The sequence below is a fragment of the Delphinus delphis genome, chromosome X (assembly GCF_949987515.2).
Source record: "Delphinus delphis chromosome X, mDelDel1.2, whole genome shotgun sequence".
NCBI classification, from domain to species: Eukaryota; Metazoa; Chordata; class Mammalia; order Artiodactyla; family Delphinidae; genus Delphinus; species Delphinus delphis.
Window position 1 is genome coordinate 54678197 of NC_082704.1, and position 20896 is coordinate 54699092.

At 33.2% G+C, this 20896-nt stretch overlaps 1 protein-coding gene and 1 non-coding gene across 2 annotated transcripts in view; both read right to left on the reverse strand.

Annotated features, from left to right (window-relative positions):
• The window catches only part of DACH2 (dachshund family transcription factor 2), a 638130-nt gene that overhangs the window by 418378 nt on the left and 198856 nt on the right, over positions 1-20896 (reverse strand). The window lies entirely within an intron of this gene.
• On the reverse strand, positions 5283-5388 carry LOC132419057 (U6 spliceosomal RNA). The gene has a single exon (XR_009518076.1). It is a non-coding gene; the product is annotated as a U6 spliceosomal RNA (small nuclear RNA).

Below are 20896 nucleotides of genomic sequence, written 5' to 3' on the forward strand. Positions count from 1 at the left end.
TACACATAGGGAAACTAAAGCTCAAAGAGATGAAATGGCTTGCCTATCTATGATCACACAGCTAGTTAGAAAGAAACCATGATTGCAACCCACGTTTACTGATTTCCAGCCCATGGATCTTTCCATAATAATCATTATAATCCCTTTAAGCATTTCTCCTTTGCTTCATTTTTCCAATCTGGACTATTAAAAATGATGCATGTCTATAATTATCTGAGTTGAATTTGACTGTATACAAGCAAAAGTAAATGGAAACACTGAGATATAAAGTGTGATATATAAAGTATGATAGATGAGAGATAGATGGATAGAATGAGATATAGATAATATAGATATATGGATATAACATATGTAATAACTACCAAAACTCTGCTAGTAGATATTATTGTCCTCAATTTACAGATTAGGAATTTGAGGCTCATAGAGATCAGATAACCAGCCTAATGTCACACAGCTAGTAAGTAAATTCAAAATCAGGTCTGCTTGACTTTAAACTCCTATGTTATTTGTACTATCTGAGTAGTGGTTGCAATATGAAAATACTTTACAACTTTTACCCCATGGAGAAAAAAACTTTGTGTGCTTTTCTTTTATAACAAAGATCATAATTTATTTTTCTAATTTACGGGTAGTTGATAAGAATGGTTTTAATTAAGAGATAATTTATAATTAGACATTTTATTATTTTTAAAATGTTGGGATTCCCTGGTGGTGCAGTGGTTGAGAGTCCGCCTGCCGATGCAGGGGACACGGGTTCATGCCCCGGTCCGGGAAGATCCCACATGCCACGGAGTGGCTGCGCCCGTGAGCCATGGCCGCTGAGCCTGCGCATCCGGAGCCTGTGCTCTGCAACGGGAGAGGCCACAACAGTGAGAGGCCCACATACCGCAAAAATAAAAAAAAAGTTATTTTTACTAAAATGTATGTTATGGTGTGGAAGAGAAAATTTTAACCTAAACTGTCATTGAGTATTTTCAATATAGAACTGTCATTTATAAAAAAAAAGTGAGCTTGAAAGAGGAATACAGGTAAACAGTTTTACATGCATGCTCTATGAAAGAGTTCTATTCTCTAGGAATTGAAATAGCAAATTAAATAGATATTTAGTGAGACCCTAGCTAGTGCAAAGTGCTCTGCAAGATCTCCTCACCATATTAGGCCCACATGGCCAGTTTTGTGTGAGGCTTACCGATTTCATCATTGAGCCCACCACAGTTCCTGGCATAGTACCTTACACACAGTTTGAGTTAGACTACAGAAAAAGTATACCCAGTTCACAAAATCAAACAAGAAAGAGTATATAATAGGCTGTTTCAAAGAGTTGAAATGACTACAGCCAGAGAAATTATATTTAAAGTGAATCCAATTATGAGCCCACAGTGGAGTAAAGTTTGTCTTCTCTGAGACCTGGAAAAACCTAAGTCCATATTCTGACTGAAAAATCCTAAACAGCTGCATTGTGATTTTGGTCCTTTTTATTTCCTTTAAAAAATAATAGTATGTGTTAAAATTAGGCATCTATACATTCTGGTCCCTGCAGAGAAGAAATTTGAAAATTTAGTCACATACTGCTCCTGGACAAACTCTCCACTGTTCCTTTCCCAGATCTCAGTTAAGGAAGAGCTTTAATTCCATTGCATAGCCCATTATTATGAGCTCTGTTACTGTTGTTGGATGATTAAAAGGAAGGAAAAGTACTGACAAATGAACACCTACTATGTGCTGAGCATTATGCTAAAGTTCACATCAACTTAATTTAATTCTCTGAATAATTCCATAAGATGGGTACTATTATCCCTATTTTAAGACCAGAAGCTAACCCTCAGAAAGGCTAACTTGCTGAAGTCCAGCCAAGAGATCCAAATTGTAGGTCTCATCTGTCTGACTCTAAATACACTATATCATATGCATGTATTTCTTGACCTAGTGTAGGACAAATGACCCTTCCTTAATTTCTGATAAACAGAAGAGCACCTCCTCACAGTGGAAGAAACAAACTCAACCATAACAGAATAGAATAAGCAGGGCCTGAAGGGCGGAGTTGTGCCTGGTCATCTCATCTCACTTGAGGCTTCATACATCTTGCATCTCCACGATTTACCAAACTTGGATAAAGGCAAAAAAGATAAAGGGGGCTAGTACTTCACACTAGGAGTAATTTTTAGGTTGCATGACAGAAACCAAATAAGTGGACTATAGGTTTCACAACTGTAAATCTGGTGCAAACAAAAGAGATTAGGAAATGATTAAACAACAAAGACTGTGACAGAGGAAAACTAAGAAAAAGTGGAGCTGTTTCAGAGGAAGGAGTCAGTGAAGATTTTATGGAGAAAAGGAGCCCTTAGCCAGGTCTCAATTTGGATGGGACCTGGACAAGAAGATGCATGGTACACCCATTCCAGACTAAATCATAGAGATAAGAATGAAGCTGTCTTGGGACCAGAGAGGAGACAGGCCTGAAAGGTAAAAATGAGAGTATGATGGGAACAGTGAAAATAAATAATAACAATAAGTTGCATGGGGCTTACCAAGTACCAGGCACATTTCTAAGTGATTTATATTGTCACCACATTCTGGCAGAAATTCTGAAACTTAAGCACAGTTAAATGATCTGCCCAAAGTCACACAACAGGTAGTGTTAGAGCTGGGATTTGGAACCTATGAAGTATGATTCCAGAGTTTGTTCAATTAACCACTACAATGATACATTAAAGGAAAAGTATATTCAAGCAAAGACATATAGGTACCACTTCTCTGTAGTCAATAATTAAGCTTTTCAATGCAAATTAAGAGAAAGCGAATATGTAGGAAAAATAGGTAAAAACTAGGCATAGCCTATAACTGGTCGAGATTTATAAAATTTATTACTTATGGGCAATGTGATTTACTATAAACTATAAATAAATTGAAATATATTTTAATTAATTTTTATTGGAGTATATTTGCTTTACAATGTTGTGTTAGTTTCTGCTGTACAGCAAAATGAATCAGCTATACATATATATATATTCCCTCTTTTTTGGATTTCCTTCCCATTTAGGTCACCACAGTGCATTAAGTAGAGTTCCCTGTGCTATACTTTAAAAGAATTAACAGCACTTACAACACACTTTAAGTGGACCTATTAAATTTATATCCTTTTAGTTCATAATCTGATCACTTAGAAAGATTAAGTGGAAAATTTCAAAGATTTTTAATTACCCTTTTTATCCTAATCTTCATATTACATAAAGTTTGATATACTATTATTAAACAGAGGTTAAAACTATGCACACACACAGCTACATCTATACACACTACATATTTAAGAGCAAAGGTGGGTAGTCAGCTCTGTCTCCATTGACTCTTTATTTTAGGTAATTTTAAGATAATAACATGTAGGAGGTGATATACAGTATTACTATCCCAACAATCTATACTAAGAAGTGTTATCCACAATTACCATTGTTCAATTTGGCATACTAAGATATATGGTAGTATCTGAAATATGTTTAAGAATTACATTTAAAGTTTAAGACATTAATTTTCAAACCACATATATTTTTCTATATCTATCTATCATATATGACAAACTGCAACCATTGTAATATAATGGCAGTGTTCTTATAATTAAAGACAAATGCTTTTCTGCTTTAAATACCTTGATTTTTCTATTAAACAATGACCACTTAGTTGGAAAATGTGAATAGTGTGTGTAAAATTTTGATTTAAACCTTCCCCTACTTCTTTCTAAAGACAGCAGCCAAAAAACTGAATAAGTCAGGGTGCCTTTGAAGATATTTAATTAAAATCTAATCCCACATTCTTAAAAGCTCACATAAATTAAGCTGTCATTCAGGAGATTTATGCATTCACATTTGCATATTACGTACAATTCATCAATTACTCATGTTTGAAAGCAATGCCTTTCCCAGGGTGCTGAACTGCCAACAGTGCCAACAGGCACGTGCAACCCACAAAACCATACCTACTGGTACCTTGGAGAAAGCCACCTCCATATGGTCTTTCATTTGCACATCCACAGAGCTCCAAGCACACTTAGAAAAATATGACCATGGTTTGATGGATTCTATTCAGCTAAATTCGACAGAGATGAACATTTTACTTAATCTTGGTGCAATTGTATAGTGGTGGCAATTCAACAACCCTTCTTCCGCTCATGGCAAGTTTTAAGATTGCAGTAAAGATACAGAATCGTTGCTGAGCTTCAGCATCACCAGTCAAAACAGTTAAACTAATATTCTCTGCAAGTTGATAGAAGGCAACCATTTGTTTAGCATGGCATATTTGAGAAAGGTAAAAAAAAATGTAACAAATATATACCTGTGTGTGTGCATACATACATAATACATAGATACACATACACACAGAGAGACTTGAAGGTGAAAATATCAAAGTGTGCAGTGGCTCATTCAGAACACTTGGAAAGCTTTAGATGTGGCGAAAATAAAATGCCCATAACTTTTCCAGACTGTGTTTTTTCCTAAATACTATTTTTGGGAAAAAATGGCAACTCTTTAATAGCACAATGTCTACAAGCAAACAGATGCAAAGACACATTTTCCCCATGAGCTATAAGCTGTTACAAGATACCTTTAACTTTTTATACATACTGAGAAAAGAGGTCACTCTAGTAGTCCCAAAGGGAAAATGGTACACTTTATAAGACACAATATATAAGAAAAAGAAACACAGAAGCCAAATGACATAATGGGGTAAGCTCAGCTACTGCCACAATATTTTACATGAACCTATTCCTTAATAGTCAGTATAATTGTTTTAGAATTCCAAACAACTGCTTGCTTTAAAAAGTGAGGCCTGAACCAGGGACATTTCTCCTTTCATACGCAATGCCTTCTCCCCTCTTTCTAAAATCTGTCACCAATTCCTTTATCGTTTAGACATCCAGAAAACTTCCAAAACTTAGAGCAACTGGTGAATTTAAATGATCTTCTCTCATTTATTTTATATAAGTTATAAGCCTGTGTACTTGCACATGTGCATACTGCAGCTAATGTTCAGCAAATGACTCATAAAAATTCAACTCTGTAAGGATGTTTTGAGTGCCCACTATGCACAAGGCACTGTGTTAGATGTTGTGGGGAGTATAAAGATGCATTATACATGGTCAGAACTCAAAATAATATAAGAAAAATATACATGTACACTAAGGACTAAAATACTGACATAAACAATGCATTTTGAGGACAAAAAGAGAGAAATATTCATCCTGAGGAGACCAAAGGGGGTGGCATTTGATCTGATCCTTAAAGATGAGTATGAAAAATGTGAAGATCGTTTCATAAATGTGCATACCTTGTAGAGAGGCCATGCTAATCTTTCTGTGTATCATTCCAATTTCAGTATATGTATTGATAGAAAAAAAACACATAATCAAAACTAGCTTGAGAATCCAGCTAGTGTTCAAAGCAGGAAAAAAAACAACACGAATATATGAGATAAACATTGTATCTTCTAATTATATACTATTTTCCATGGTACATACAGTTGGTTTAGTATAAACTGTGCTTTTACATATATCAAACATTGACCATTAGCCAGTCTTAATGTCAATTGCCATTGGGTATTAACTTGTTGCTGAACATTAGTTGGAATATAAAGACAGCAATAATAGTGGATTTATTCTACCAGAAAACAATATCTGCCTTTTATTCCTATCATCCTCTTCAATTTTCAAAATCCTGATTTCCCCCAACAGGTAATAGTATTAAGTGTGTATTATTTTTGTCATATAAATTTAATGTAAAACATTCCTATAAGAGGCAGTATGTTTAGTATCTGGAATGGGAGTAAATAGTACTGTAGAATAGAAGATTAAGTGTGTGTGTGTGTGTGTGTGTGTGTGTAATGTCACTCTCTCTGGCTGCAATTTAACCCTGAGGAAAAGTATTTGAGTTTGGTTCTGAATGAAAAATATCTGTCATGAGTTACCAGGTTCAGTTAACAATGTTAGCAAAACAACTGATATTCAATGTGTCCAATGCTCTAGCATTCAGTTTTACAAGCTTTCTTCAAATCCTCCATCTCTGAACCCTGTAAAACCTACATGGGTTTTAATTATGATCAAGAAGCTGTCAGAAAAAATCTATATGGACAGATTTTTAGAATAACTAATTATTCATTGTAACAATTCAACTAATTAAATAATGTCTGAAATATGTTATTTTAAATAATGCAGTGTAGTGGGGACATGTACAACATAAGATGATTATATCTGAACAGTTAGTGATCATTTACTGTTATAATGTTTTTGCCTTACAGGACAAAAACAGGTCTTTACTTAAATCTTAACTGCTATTTACAACTGAAAGTTGTCTTATTACACTATCTCTCCCTAAGTGAAGAATAATGTATCATGCTGCCATATGTCTCTTTTCAAGAAATATTTCTCCCTTCTTTCAGGAAAAAAAAAGACTATACCCCCACAACTTTATTTCTTCAGACGAACACAGCCCTAATACTGAATAATGTCTTATTGAATGATTAGAAAATAGTTCTTCATTTCCTATGCTTACTGTGGTAAAATCCTTATTTCATAGAGGGAGGAAAATGTTTCCTAGGTGAAAAATCATAGCAGAATTCAAACCAAAGAGAATTCAAGTTTTGTTAATAAATAAAACTGCCATAAATCCAAAAAACAAGGCTGACATTTTACCAGATATATAACACTCCATCCTAAGTTACTCATTATTCTAAACATTAATTAAAACTAACTAGTGAATTAAAAGGTATTTTAAGCCAGAAATAAAGAGGGAAAAAAGTCTCACAAACAATCACTATAAATAAAATATTAAAGTGGCAAAACTCACAAGGTTGTCAGTGTTCTAAGTTTATTTTTAAACATATCTTAAGGATAGGTATAGTATAAAAATATTTTATGCTAGGAATGAGTGAACTGAATGAGATATCTGCTCAGTTTAGAGGCTATTTTGATATACTGGTTTTGTTCTAGTTCAATAGTTATAGAAAATCTATAAATTCATTTCCAGTTCTGAGTCATTGGATTAAAAAATTTTAGCTCAGCTTGTGATTTAGTAAAAATAATAATGATAATAATTTGGAGGTTTGGATTCCACCAACTAGTAAGGCTTACTGCATTTTTAGATCATAATTTAGTTTAGCTCAAATCCTTATTTTAGATAATAGCAAAGAGCTAGACTAATGACTAAATTATAGCACTGTGCAAAAATATCTCTTACCTTTTGACATATAATGTGTATTTTAAGTTAAGCATAATATCTTCCACATTGTATTAATTTTTATTTTACTTCCTCTTTATATTTTCTATCTAACAAAACTGTCCTAAAATTAACTTGTGCAACAAATATGCTACATGATAGTGGTCTTCAAGAATCTGATGATGTTATTATATGACATATGGCTGGCAGTGTGACTTCTGTGTTGGAAAAGGTATCACCTAACAAGAAAGATAAATGTCCTGTCCTCTGTGAAACTCTATTATATGTTGTTTAGGCAAGAAAGTCATTGAAAATGACAGAAGATATATCAATCAAAATATAGATATTAAAAATCCTTAAATACATATATTGATAATCCATACTGTGCTAAAAGAAGCACAATAAGCAGAATATTTTCTAAATTATAACTTTAAAGAAGGTCATAATTCTTGCCCCAGGCACACCTAAATATGAAACCTTCTTACTACTTTTTTGCAACAGCCTCACCATAAGCACTCATCAATTTTGCTGTCCAGAATGTTGTTTCAATCAAAATAAGATTAACAGTGCCACAGTAGAATATCAATGAAATATCTAACTTACTGAGAGCATCTGTCAGGATAGAAAGAGACAGAGTTTCGGTAGGAAACACTGTTAAGTTCCCATTTTCAAAGTTGGAGAATAAGGCAATAACAATCTCAATTCATTCAATTTGATATAGCAAATGCTTATTGAATTATTAATATTTACCATTGGTTAGCACTCATTATCAATCTAGTAGAATTTGGAAACTTTACACAAAAACATAGGTGCATGCATAAAATATGTATATATGTGTGTATATACATTTCCACATCACTAGAACCTAGTAGAATTCATGGCACATGGTAAACACTTAATAAATGTTTATTGAATGATGTAATGATTTAATCCACTTTAATTTTCCACAGGTAACTCCCTAAAAATGTATTGTCACATCTCTTCTACCAACAATGTTATCTCTGTGAGGCTTACTGCGGACTGGGGGTTAAAATGGAGGACATTAAATATGTCTTCTTCCAACTGCTGGTCCTTATCGCTTTGTCCTTACCCTTCCCTTCCTAAGCCACACAGGCTAAATAAACAGCTAAGTCTTTAACTTCCAACATATTAGACAATATCACATTATAACTGTCTTTTGGGTTTTGTTGGATTTTGAATACAAGTCTTTAACATGATGACAAGACACACTCCCTAACCTTGTTTGGTGGGTGCATTAATTTCTAGGAGTAACAAGCTTGGAATCAGCATATAGAGTGGTATTTTACAGATGGCTTAACTAGAAATGAGTTCATATCTTTAGCAAAAACTCAAAAAAGAATTGGTAATATGCCCACTAGCTTTCAACTGACATAATGAAGAGAGTCCCTGACATTTTAAAAGAAGGAGTTAGAATTAAATAAGTGAAGACATGCTCAGTTAAAAATGGAATAAGGACAAATGATAAATGGCATACCAATAAATAATAACAAGAAAATAATAAGATGAATAAAATGGGCAATAGCTTACAAAGTTACAAATGTAGGCAAATGAAGAGGAGAGCTCCCTAAATGACATCCAAGTACTTAGAACATTACTGTAGTCAGCAATACTCTAACACCAAAATGTAAACATACAGCTCTATATATTTCATGGTGTTCTGCTTATATTCTATTTTATTATTCAAGCACAAATGAACTTGACTCATAACCATTGACAGTTACTATATACTTCTAGATTGAAAATACTGTCCAAATAAGAATGCAGTAACCAAGGCTTGCTCTGGTAATTCTTTCACATCTTTCATTCTTAAGCAGAATTGGAACTTTCTAACCACTTCTGGTTGCTGATAACAAGAAACAATAAGGTATTACTTAGGAAAAAAGAAAAGAGAGTTCAGCATCATTTCTGCTGACACCATGATTTCACCCTTAGAACATTTTCTAAATTACAAGGTTAGGTATTTGAAGCCAGTTACCCCAACGTGTTAAATAGCCTTATGAGCTTGAAGAAGCCTCACCAACCATATTCTGTCTATCATTATAAAGTACCAACCCCGCTTCTACCATTCAACAACTTATCCATGTAGCCTACTACTTTCATCAGCAATGTTAGATTTGCATTTAGATTGTGCAGCCATGGGGAACCATATAGCACAGTCTTTAACACCTCCAGCTTCCTTGACCCAAATTGGCAAAATAAAATGAATTTATCAAGGTCTTCAAAGGTCATAGTATAGGAAATCAGTAACATACAGGCAAAACAAATGCATTATCCCATTTTTGTGTTTACTATACAGAGAGCCCCAACTGCAAAGCTCTTCAGGTCATTCATTCTGAAAAAAACATTGAAAATGAATATATTAAAGCAATCTTTCTATGTATTGAGATTAAAAGTAGGTAATTCTTTTTGAAGTAACAGATACTCTAAACCACCTTTTTAAAGCTTGTAGGAATCAAGCCAGGGCACAGAACACTTAAGGCATCAATGTGATATCCCACAACATTATGTACACATCTCTTCCAGGTTGTCAAAATTATGGCCAGTTTCATTGGATCTGGTGCCTTTTACTTCAAAGAACCTACAGATATCTGTCAGAAACTATGGTATCTGGAAGTGTATGCTGCTAGTCAAGAATGTCACAAATTCAAAGCCATAGTCTTGGGTGCTCCATGCATTTAAGCATGATCTGATGGACACCACAGGTTCCTTTCAAAACGGAGCTGCTGGGATCATGTAAGTATCCCTGACAGTATCAAGACAGAGGGTTTGCAAAGGAAGCAAATATAGCTCACCTCTTTTTTGGACATGGAAATCTCTGTCCATACCTCTTTTCTGAAAGGATAGAAGAGTTCCAAATATACTAAAAATTTCCATTTGTGCATTTTGATTAAGTTGAACTTTATGACATTATCAAATATTTTGTTGTTTGTCTCTCTTTCTCTGAATTTAAAGCTGTAGTATATTTCAAGTTTTATATTTTCACTAGAGTAACAAATCAAATATTGTCATGGAAGAAAAACTATCCATACTTTTTCTTTCAGAGAAAAACAGTAATGTAAATTCATAAAAATTGTTTGGTTTTGAATTATGATTTGTAGAAATTTAGGAGTCAAGAAAAAGCATAATACTGAGCTCAGCTCTGTTCTTTTCTTAATAATATATATTTCTTTTCTTATTGACACTTTGACTTTCAGTCATTCTTATTCATTGTAAGCCTTCCTATTCTTAGTAGCTAAAAGCCTTTCATCCTTCTGAGGCCACACTATTCTCTTTTTCTATACCTGTCTTAAGGCATTTACATTTCTTACCTTTTATTTAATCAATACAGAAATACATGAATTATTTCTCATATTAGATTCAAGGGGCAAGCAGGAAAAACATGTGCCTCCATATACTTCTATAATGTCCAGTACAGTTCTTTCAATATTATCATATACATGAAAATAAAATCATACACATATAATAGGCTTAAAGATAGTTAATGTGTTTTTCAAGGTATAATAATTAACAGAATTGTTCAGGGAATGGAATATTATAGATAGTATGTCATAGAGCTTTGCTGAATCTGCTCAAAATGACTATTTAAATTATACTTAAAGTCCTATAGTTTAATATCTTTAGAAATATGTTAGAACAATTTCCTACTTTTGCAAATACAAGCTTATAAATAAAATGGAATCTTTCTCAGATGACCAGAGATCTTGCTATAGCTTAGTGTCATCACTCTGAACATAACTAAACATTGTGCCATAAAGATGCAGAGAGCAAATAAAATTGAAATGAAATGTGTACTGATGCCAAGATACTTCTTGAATTGCCTTATCTTGCCATATTCTCCTCAAAGTTAAGTACAACTCCCCAGAGAAATTTGTTTAATTGAGGATTTAAAGTAGTTGTTTTTCAGTTAATCATGGTTCTGCTGTAACATTACCAAGCATTTCCAACCAGCTCTACAGAATGAGCAAGGCATCCATATACCATTTAAAAATAAATATTAGGCAAGTATATATGTATATAAACTTATAAATGCATAAATACATATATACAAAATTTAAAAATGTATAAATACATATATATACAAAAACATATAATATAAATACATATATATATATACAAAATCATTCAAAACCATTATGATAGGAAACAGCTTATAATGATGAACAGGCATTCTGCAATTCTTCATTGTATTGTGGACTTGTGAATTCATTTGCCAAAAGGAGTGAAGAATGTATTAATTAGGTGAACAATACATGTACAATCCCCATCCTGCAAAAATGCTCTCATTTCAATGGGAAAATCTCACAATGACAACTGATTTTCAAATTTCTGTTTTGTATTCTCTACTATTCATTTCCCATTCATCATCTGCATTAATTTCACTCTATTCATTCTGCTTTTGTGTCAATATAATGCAAAAATATAACAACCAAAACATCACTCCCAAGGAAGGAATTTATTCTAAGGATAATGTTTGTTTTATACAAAAATACATTTATGAGAAATATAAAGAAACTATTCAAGTCAGAGTGAGCTACTGAGTTACTCATATATTCATAGTTTAATCTGTTATTTTCCTTCTCTTTCATTCTCTATCTTATAACATTTGTTTTTATATCATAAATGTTTTTCAATTAAATGGAAAATGAACAACACTTTTTTGTCTACACATATAGATGGGATCTCTTCAATAACATCTCTATGTGGATAATCTCCCATAATCTGTACATAAAGGTTTTTGGTCAAGGTCATGCTAATACTTTCCAAAATAATTATCTTTTTGCTAAGAAGTTCTGAGTCTATATTATTTTTTCATACATGATAGAGAAAACTTATCCACTGAATAAGAGACCAAAGATTTGAAAGGGTAAATGTCAAAAGCAAATTAGACCTCTGATGACATGAACTCCAAGGAAAATCAAATACAATACTTCTTCTATGAATGTGTAATTGCATACCAGAAAGTATAGAATAAGATAAACATTTTTCTGTTTGTTTTTCACTTTCACAGAAACTCCATCACTATATGCTTTTAGATGGCCACATTTTGCTGACATTTACAAACATTTCATGTTGATCTTACATGGGTCACATCAATCATCTGTACAGTTTCAATGACACTTTGTTAAATAAACTGTCATGAAAGATTTATAGAGAATTTGATAAAAGTAAAGAAGATGTAGTTTAGCTTTTAAAGATGCATTACTCCTTTTCTGAGGGGTAATATCACTTTGAAAATACCACTAAGCTTTTCTAACAATAAGTAAAGAAAGCAAAAAAAAATCCCTTTCTCCCATACTTTTATTTGCATAACATTCTTCTTCCAAACATAGAAGGTGGGAGTGGGAAAGAGAACCATCTCAATTCAATGCTCCTTAGATTTAATGGTTATGCATTGATCCCATTTTAAGAAATATTACATATAAGTTAACAGCATTCAAAATTTATCACTAAAGAATAATTAAATAAATATGACTCCTTAATCCATTCATGCAAACAAATGCTTCTCTCAAACACTTGAATATTGTATTTTGAATTGGATGGTATATGATGACAAAAATGACACAAAGTATTCCTCACACATTATTGAGGCATTCAAGTGCAAGAGGGTTACACTGGAATTCAGTGTAAAAGCTACACTGGAATTCACAGATTTTTTTTAGCATGAATAATTACAATATGAGACCACTTAATTTAATTTTAAGCTAGCAGCTGCCTTAAGCACCTGGCTAGTTTTGTTGTTTGTTTTTTTTATGAAATTAAAAATGGGTATTACTTTGACTTAGACTTGTAAAGTAAGTCTAAGTCTAGAGGCTGAGGCTCTAGTAGGCAAACAATAATGAAGCCATGTTATGTTCACAATTATATATCTCATTGTGGTGGGAGAGTAGGCAATAAAGATTTTGTTAACATCATGGATCTCTTTTTTTTTTCATTTTACATGTGAATTTGTTGAAAATTACTAATTTAGAATATAATTCCAAATTGTGGTACTGTTCTAGACTCCCTTGTAAGTTTCCTTGCCTAATGATCTATTGATATTTGCTGAGATATTTCCTTTGCTATCAATTCTCAGGAAAAATTTAAAATCTTTCAGATCACTGAGTTTTGTTGCCTGTAAAACAAGGATACACTCTGATAATGATTAATTTATAATCTAAAATTTCAGATGCTTATATTTAAGAGAGTAAACAATACATGCTAGAACCCAAGAATATAGATGCTTAGTACAATATTTTGCATAGTTAAATGCATACTATTTATTCAGTATTAAGACATGTACTGGTTATGTTTCTAAAGATGACATTTGACCTGTTGTATAATCACATATGTGTTTTAAAAATAAGCTCTATTATACTAGAATTCAATTCTATAATTGGCTAGAGTACACTAAGCATTCTTTATGAAAAGAAAGCCCAGAGAAAGCTTATATTTTAAAGAGAGCATTCATAATTCGTTTACACATAGCAGTTTAAAATTTAGTAAACTTATAGTAATTAAATAATATTGTATACAGAGATATGTAAAAAATCTTTTTCTATTTCAAAGGTTAAATTTCTCCTCTGATAACATTTACTAAATTATTGTTACACATTTTGTGCCAAATATCTTTTTTGTAAGTTTCTTTCTTTAAGAAACCACTATGATCCCTAACATGTTTTGCTCATGTGACAGTAGGCTGAGGTTTTGGGCTTTTGATTCTCTTTTATTTTTAAGTAACCAGATCTTCATTTGTTATGAAATCAAGGGAGAAGTTTATCTCTTAGAAGAAAATATAGTCAGAATGCTCTATGATATAAATCACAGCAACATCCTTTTTGACCCAACTCCTACAGAAATGGAAATAAAAACAAAAATAAACAAATTGGACCTAATGAAACTTAAAAGCTTTTGCACAGCAAAGGAAATTGTAAACAAGACCAAAAGACAACCCTCAGAATGGGAGAAAATATTTGCAAATGAAGCAACTGACAAAGGATTAATCTCCAAAATATACAAGCTGCTCATGCAGCCCAATATCAAAAAAACAAACAACCCAATCCAAAAATGAGCAGAAGACCTAAATAGACATTTCTCCAAAGAAGATATACAGATTCCCAACAAACACATGAAAGGATGCTCAACATCACTAATCATTAGAGAAATGCAAAACAAAACTACAGTGAGGTATCACCTCACACCTGTCAGAATGGCCATCATCAAAAAATCTACAAACAGTAAATGCTGGAGAGGGTGTGGAGAAAAGGGAACCCTCTTGCACTGTTGGTGGGAATGTAAATTGATACAGCCATTATGGAGAACAGTATGGAGGTTCCTTAAAAAACAAAAAATGAAACTACTATACGACACAGCAATCCCAGTACTGGGCATATACCCTGAGAAAACCATAATTCAAAAAGAGTCATGTATCAAAATGTTCATTGCAGCTCTATTTACAATAGCCAAGACATGGAAGCAACCTAAGTGTCCATCGACAGAAGAATGGATAAAGAAGATGTGGCACATATATACAATGGAATACTACTCAGCCATAAAAAGAAACGAAATTGAGTTATTTGTAGTGAGGTGGATGGACCTAGAGGCTGTCATACAGTGTGAAGTAAGTCAGAAAGAGAAAAACAAATGCCATATGCTAATACATATATATGGAATCTAAAAAAACAAAAATGGTTCTGATGTACCTAGAGGCAGGACAGGAATAAACATGCACACGTAGAGAATGGACTTGAGGACAGGAACAGGGGAAGGGTAAGCTGGGACGAAGTGAGAGTGTGACATGGACATATATACACTACCAAATGTAAAATCGATAGGTAGTGGGAAGCAACCACATAGCACAGGGAGATCAGCTCGGTGCTTTGTGACCACCTAGAGGGATGGGATAGGGATGGTGAGAGGGAGACACAAGAGGGAGGAGATATAGGGGTATATGTATATGTATGGTTGATTCACTTTTTTATAAAGCAGAAACTAACACACCATTGTAGAGCAATTATACTCCAATAAAGTTGTTTAAAAAAAAGTAATTATATCAAAGTAATGGTACACTAAAAGTTACATATCAAAAGAAGGATCTATTATAATTCTATAAATGTCTTCAAAGTAATGAATATGCTCAATTAAAATCATATGTGTGGATTGAAAAGAAAAAAAACAGAGAAGTTTCTGAGTTGTTAAAATTGAAGGGGGAGCAAACTTGATTTTCAAATTAAGTCTTGACTAACAATTCAATTGCACAAACACATTTTGAGAATCACTGGACAATTTTACATTAAAGAGTAAGTAATGAGGACATTATTAATATCATACAAAGGCAGCTTCTTATTATAGTTCTATATATAAAAAGACATTCATTATCTTGTGCATGGCATTTTTATTTTATCAAAAAAATTTTTGAGTAAAGGAACTTAACTTTGGGACTAGAAATAGCTAAGTATGCTACCTAATAGCACCAGATCTGCACACTTACTATCATATCAGAGATGGTTTCATTACAAAAGTGTTGCAATTCTAATCATTAAACGTGCTAAAATGAAATTTAGGAGACTCTTATTTCAAGTAAAACTAAACATTATCTAAGAAAGCAGAAACTACAAAGAATGAACCAGGGCATTTTCATTATCTTTAATATTTACAAGTTAAGTTTGCTAAGTTAAAAGTCAGTGAAATATATCTGTATCTGACATTAATTTGTCACACAAACTTAGAGGTTAGTAAAATATGTTTGAATCCTCATGAATCCAAACGAGCAAACATATAAAGCCTACAGCATGGTGTCAGGTACACAGTGAGTGCTCAAAGGTTGTTTTTAAATAACTGAAGGATTCTCTCAGAAAGCATTTTAAAGAAACAGTTAAAATTCTTGGAAAAGTATAATTAATCTTTTCATAAATATTTTTGAGAAGCATCCAGATGCCTTATAATGGTCCTTAAGAGTTTATACAGCTTCTAAGTTTCATTAGGTCCCATTTGTTTATTTTAGTTTTTATTTTCATTACTCTCGGTGGTGGGTCAAAAAGGATCTTGCTGTGATTTATGTCAAAGAGTGTTCTTCCTATGTTTTCCTCTAAGACTTTTATAGTGTCCAGTCTTACATTTAGGTCTCTAATCCAGTTTGAGTTTATTTTTGTGTATGGTGTTAAGGAGTGGAAACCATAAACAGGACGAAAACACAACCCTTAGAATGGTAGAAAATATTTGCAAACGAATCAATGGACAAGGGATTAATCTCTAAAACATACGAACAGCTCATGCAAGTCAATATCAAAAAACAAATTACCGAATCAAAAAATGGGTGGAAGATCAAAAAGACATTTCTCCAAAGAAGACACACAGATGGGCAACAAACACTTGAAAAGATGCTAAACATCACTAATTATTAGAGAAATGCAAACTAAAACTATAATGAGGTATCACTTCACACCAGTCAGAATGGCCATCATCAAAAAATCTACAAACAGTAAATGCTGGAGGGTGTGGAGAAAAGGGAACCCTCTTGCATTGATGGTGGGAATGTAAATTGATATAGCCACTATGGAGAACAATATGGAGGTTCTTTAAAAAACTAAAAATAGAATTACCATATGACCCAGCAATCCCAGTACTGGGCATATACCCAGAGAAATCCATAATTCAAAAAGACACATGCACCCCAATGTTCATTGCAATATTATTTACAACAGCCAACTCATGGAAGCAACCTAAATGCCCATCCACAGAGGAGTGGATAAAGCCATATAAAGGAATGAAACTTGATCATTTGCAGAAATGTGGATGGACCTAGAGACTGTCATACAGAATGAAGTAAGTCAGAAGGATTAAAACAAATATCATATATTAATGCATATATGTGGAATCTAGAAAAATGGTACAGATGAACCTGTTTGCAAGGCAGAATTAGAGACACAGAAGTAGAGAACAAACATATGGACACCAAGGGGGAAAAGGTGGGGTGGGATGATTTGGGAGATTGGGATTGACATATATACACTAATATGTATAAAATGGATAACTAATGAGAACCTGCTATATTAGCACAGGGTACTCTACTTAGTGCTCTATGGTGACCTAAAGGGGAAGGAAATCCAAAAAAGAGGGTATATATGTATACATATGGCTGATTCACTTCGCTGTACAATAGAAACTAACATAACATTGTAAAACAACTATACCCCAGTAAAAAAATGGAAAATAAAATAAAAAGTTTATACAGCTTCTATAAATATCTCTTCCAATCTACAACTTAAGCTTCTTAGGGAAGCAAGTTTTACAGGGTAAAACGTGTGTTGTAAAACAACTGAAGAACAAAATAGCATGTTACTTTCATGTCTGTGGTGAAAAAAATGTTTATTTTTGGAATATTTACACGACTTGAAACCAATTATTTGTGATGAAAACCATCCCTCTTATTTCTTTTACTTTAAAATTGTTTAAGCCCTTATATAATAAGTAATGCATCTATATAGTAAATTTTGCCTCACATGCTTAACCCTTTATCTTCAAAGAAATCTTTATAATTGTTTCCAATTATACTGTATCTGGCTCTTTCTATTACAAATTCTTTGGTACAGACTTGAACATGAAACCAACTTCTACAACCCATTATAATAAATATCTCATTTACAGAAGCTGAATATTAATTGAGAACCAAAACGCTGTATTATTTCATGACCATATCATCCCTGTCAGAAGTCCTAAGACGACCTACTATTAGTTTCCCCTCAGGAATAAAACTGTATTCTTTAGCTTGCATCAAAAAACAGGCCACAACCAAGACAAATGTACTTTTTTGCTATATTTCTTCAGTCCATTATCTCCTTCATCAATCACATTCTATCAGCCCCTGACTGGGTGAGCAGCTTGATTTCCAGATTGCGTGTTACCCTTTCACATTACTCACAGGGTCTTAATCTAGTCCTGTTTAAAGACTTACAAATCCTATCATGAATGTCAAATTGAAAAATCTTTTTTGACTTGGAGCTTTTTCCAATATTTAGCTTTTTAATGAAAACTTTATTATGTAAAATATGACACAAAAAGAGCATAAAGTATAAAATATCCTGAAAAGTAAGAAGAGTTTGGATAGTTCAATTATAAGTTTAGACTCTGATACAGTAAAAAGAGCAAACGTATAAGAAAGAGAGTCTAAAACCAAAATTTCTCTTTCATGTAATTTGTCAATCAAATTTACTGGAATGATTTGGAATGGACTAAAATATAATTACTAAATGAAATGAAGTGTTTTATTTAAAACTGATCACTGTGTAGTTTCATATTGGTAAGTATTGCTGGGGACAATCCACTTTGGGGATCTGCCATCCCCCAAAAAAACACCAATGGGTATAAAATGTCCACCCTTCTCTCACCAGACTAAGCCTTAAAGTGTTAGCTTCAGAATCTTTGTACTTTCTGCTGTCTCTGCCTAAAATATTCTTACCCAATATTTAGGCTGCTTGCCACTCATTTTATTCAGGTTCAAATGCTACCTCATCAGAAAAGCCTTCTCTAACCACCTAATTGAAAAACTATCCCAAAGACATTTTCATTTTTCTCTGCCTTATTTTTCCTCATAGTACTTATCTCACATGACTTATAAGTTATTTGTTTACTCATTTATCATTTGTCTCCCTCAACTATAATGTAAATATAATTTTGTTTTGTTCATTATTACATTTCTGTGCCTAGAACTAAACCTAGCACATGCAATCAATAGATAATTTTAACTAGTAAATAAGTAAACTTGAATTTAGTAGGTTTTCTTTAGGTACATCCTACACTTAAATTTACACAATAGTATAAGTTAAACTGATTGTGAGATTCTTGCATGTAGGTGACCTTGTCCCTGAATGTCTAGCTGCTCTCAATCAGTCATAACTAAGCACAGTTAATCCTGTAACAGGCCATGCCTCACGAAGCTTTCTCACAGTCTGGCTGAGATAACAGGCCATGTAGTACTCTGATCCCAACCACTTCTGTTACTTACAGAATTGCTATCTGTCCTCCTGACGCAGAATTCCTTGAGTGCCACAGGCTGCTGAGATGACATCTTACTCCCTCCTCCTTTTTCCATAAGCATAAGTCTGCATTCTGAATAAATTATTGAAACTCTCAAGCTCTCATCCTCATATTCAATTCCATAGGTATAGGGAGGCAGAAGACAGTGGTGTTATAACTACATTTGACTACATATCATATAATATTCAAACTGCAGAAAACCAGAGATTAAGAAAGATACCTGGATATGTCAGGTTGCAAAAAAACTTGCCTGTAGAACAGCAAAGAGTTACATCTGACTTCTGCTCAGAAGTCATGCAAGCAAGCAGAGAGTGAAGTGAAATATTTGAAGTGTTGAAAGAAAAAGCCCACCAAACTAGAATTCTGTATTCTGTAAAATTATCCTTCAAAAGTAAAGGAGAAATAGACTTTCTCAGACAAACAAAAATTGAGGAAATTTGCTGCCAGTAGACCTGGCTTGCAAAAAAGTTAAAATAGGTTAATCAGAAAGAAAGAAAATTATGTAGGTCAGAAATTCAGTCTACATATAGAAAAGATAAGTATTAGAGAAGGAATAAATGAAGGTAATATAAAACCTTAACACTTCTTATTCTTAATTTAGCTAATAGATAACAGTTTGTTCAAAATAATAACAATGCATTCAATAACTATAGCTTATATATAACTGAAATGAATGACAGTAATAATACAAGGGACAGGAGGAAGGAATTAGAAATATTTTGTTATTATAAGGTAGTTGCCCTACCTAGGAAGTAGTACAATGTTATTTGAAAGTAGAGTTGGGTTTGTTTAAAATGTATGTTCCATTACACTAGAACAACTGCTAAATGATGTTTAAAAAAAGTATAATTGATTTGCAAAAGAGGAGAAAAAATTAAATGATATAAAGTGCTCAATAAAGGGACTTCCCTGGTGGTGCAGTGGTTAAGAATCCACCAGCCAATGCAGGGGACATGGGTTCAATCCCTGCTCTGGGAAGATCCCACATGCTACAGAGCAACTAAGCCTGTGTGCCACAACTACTGAGCCTGCACTCTAGAACCCAAGGGCCACAACTACTGAGCCCATGTGTCACAACTACTGAAGCCTGCACACCCAGAGCCAGTGCTCACCAACAAGAGAAGCCACTGCAAGGAGAAGCCCGCACACTGCAACAAAGAGTAACCCCTGCTCGTCACAACTAGAGAAATCCTGCATGCAGCAACAAAGACACAACACAGCCAAAAATAAATAAATAAATTTATAAAAAATAAAAAAAATAAAGTGCTCAATGTAAACCAGAGAATGCAGAAGAAGGGTGAAAGACAAAAATAGGAACAAATAACAAGGAAAACAAACAGAAAACAGTTACAAATATGGCAGATATTAATCCAACTATATCACTAATCACTTTAAAGGTCAATGATCTAAAATATGTCAAGTAAAAGAGATTGTCACAGTGAATCAAAGAATAAGACCGAACTATATGTTGTCTACAAGAAATGTACTTTAAATATAAAGACATATGTAGATTAAAAGTAAAAGGATGGAGAAAGTTATACCATGCAAACACTAACCAAAAAAGAGGTGGAGTCACTATATAAATTTCAGGCAGAAGAGACTCCAGAGCAAGGAAAATTATTAGTGATAAAGAGGGCCATTACAAGATGATAAAAGTGTCAATT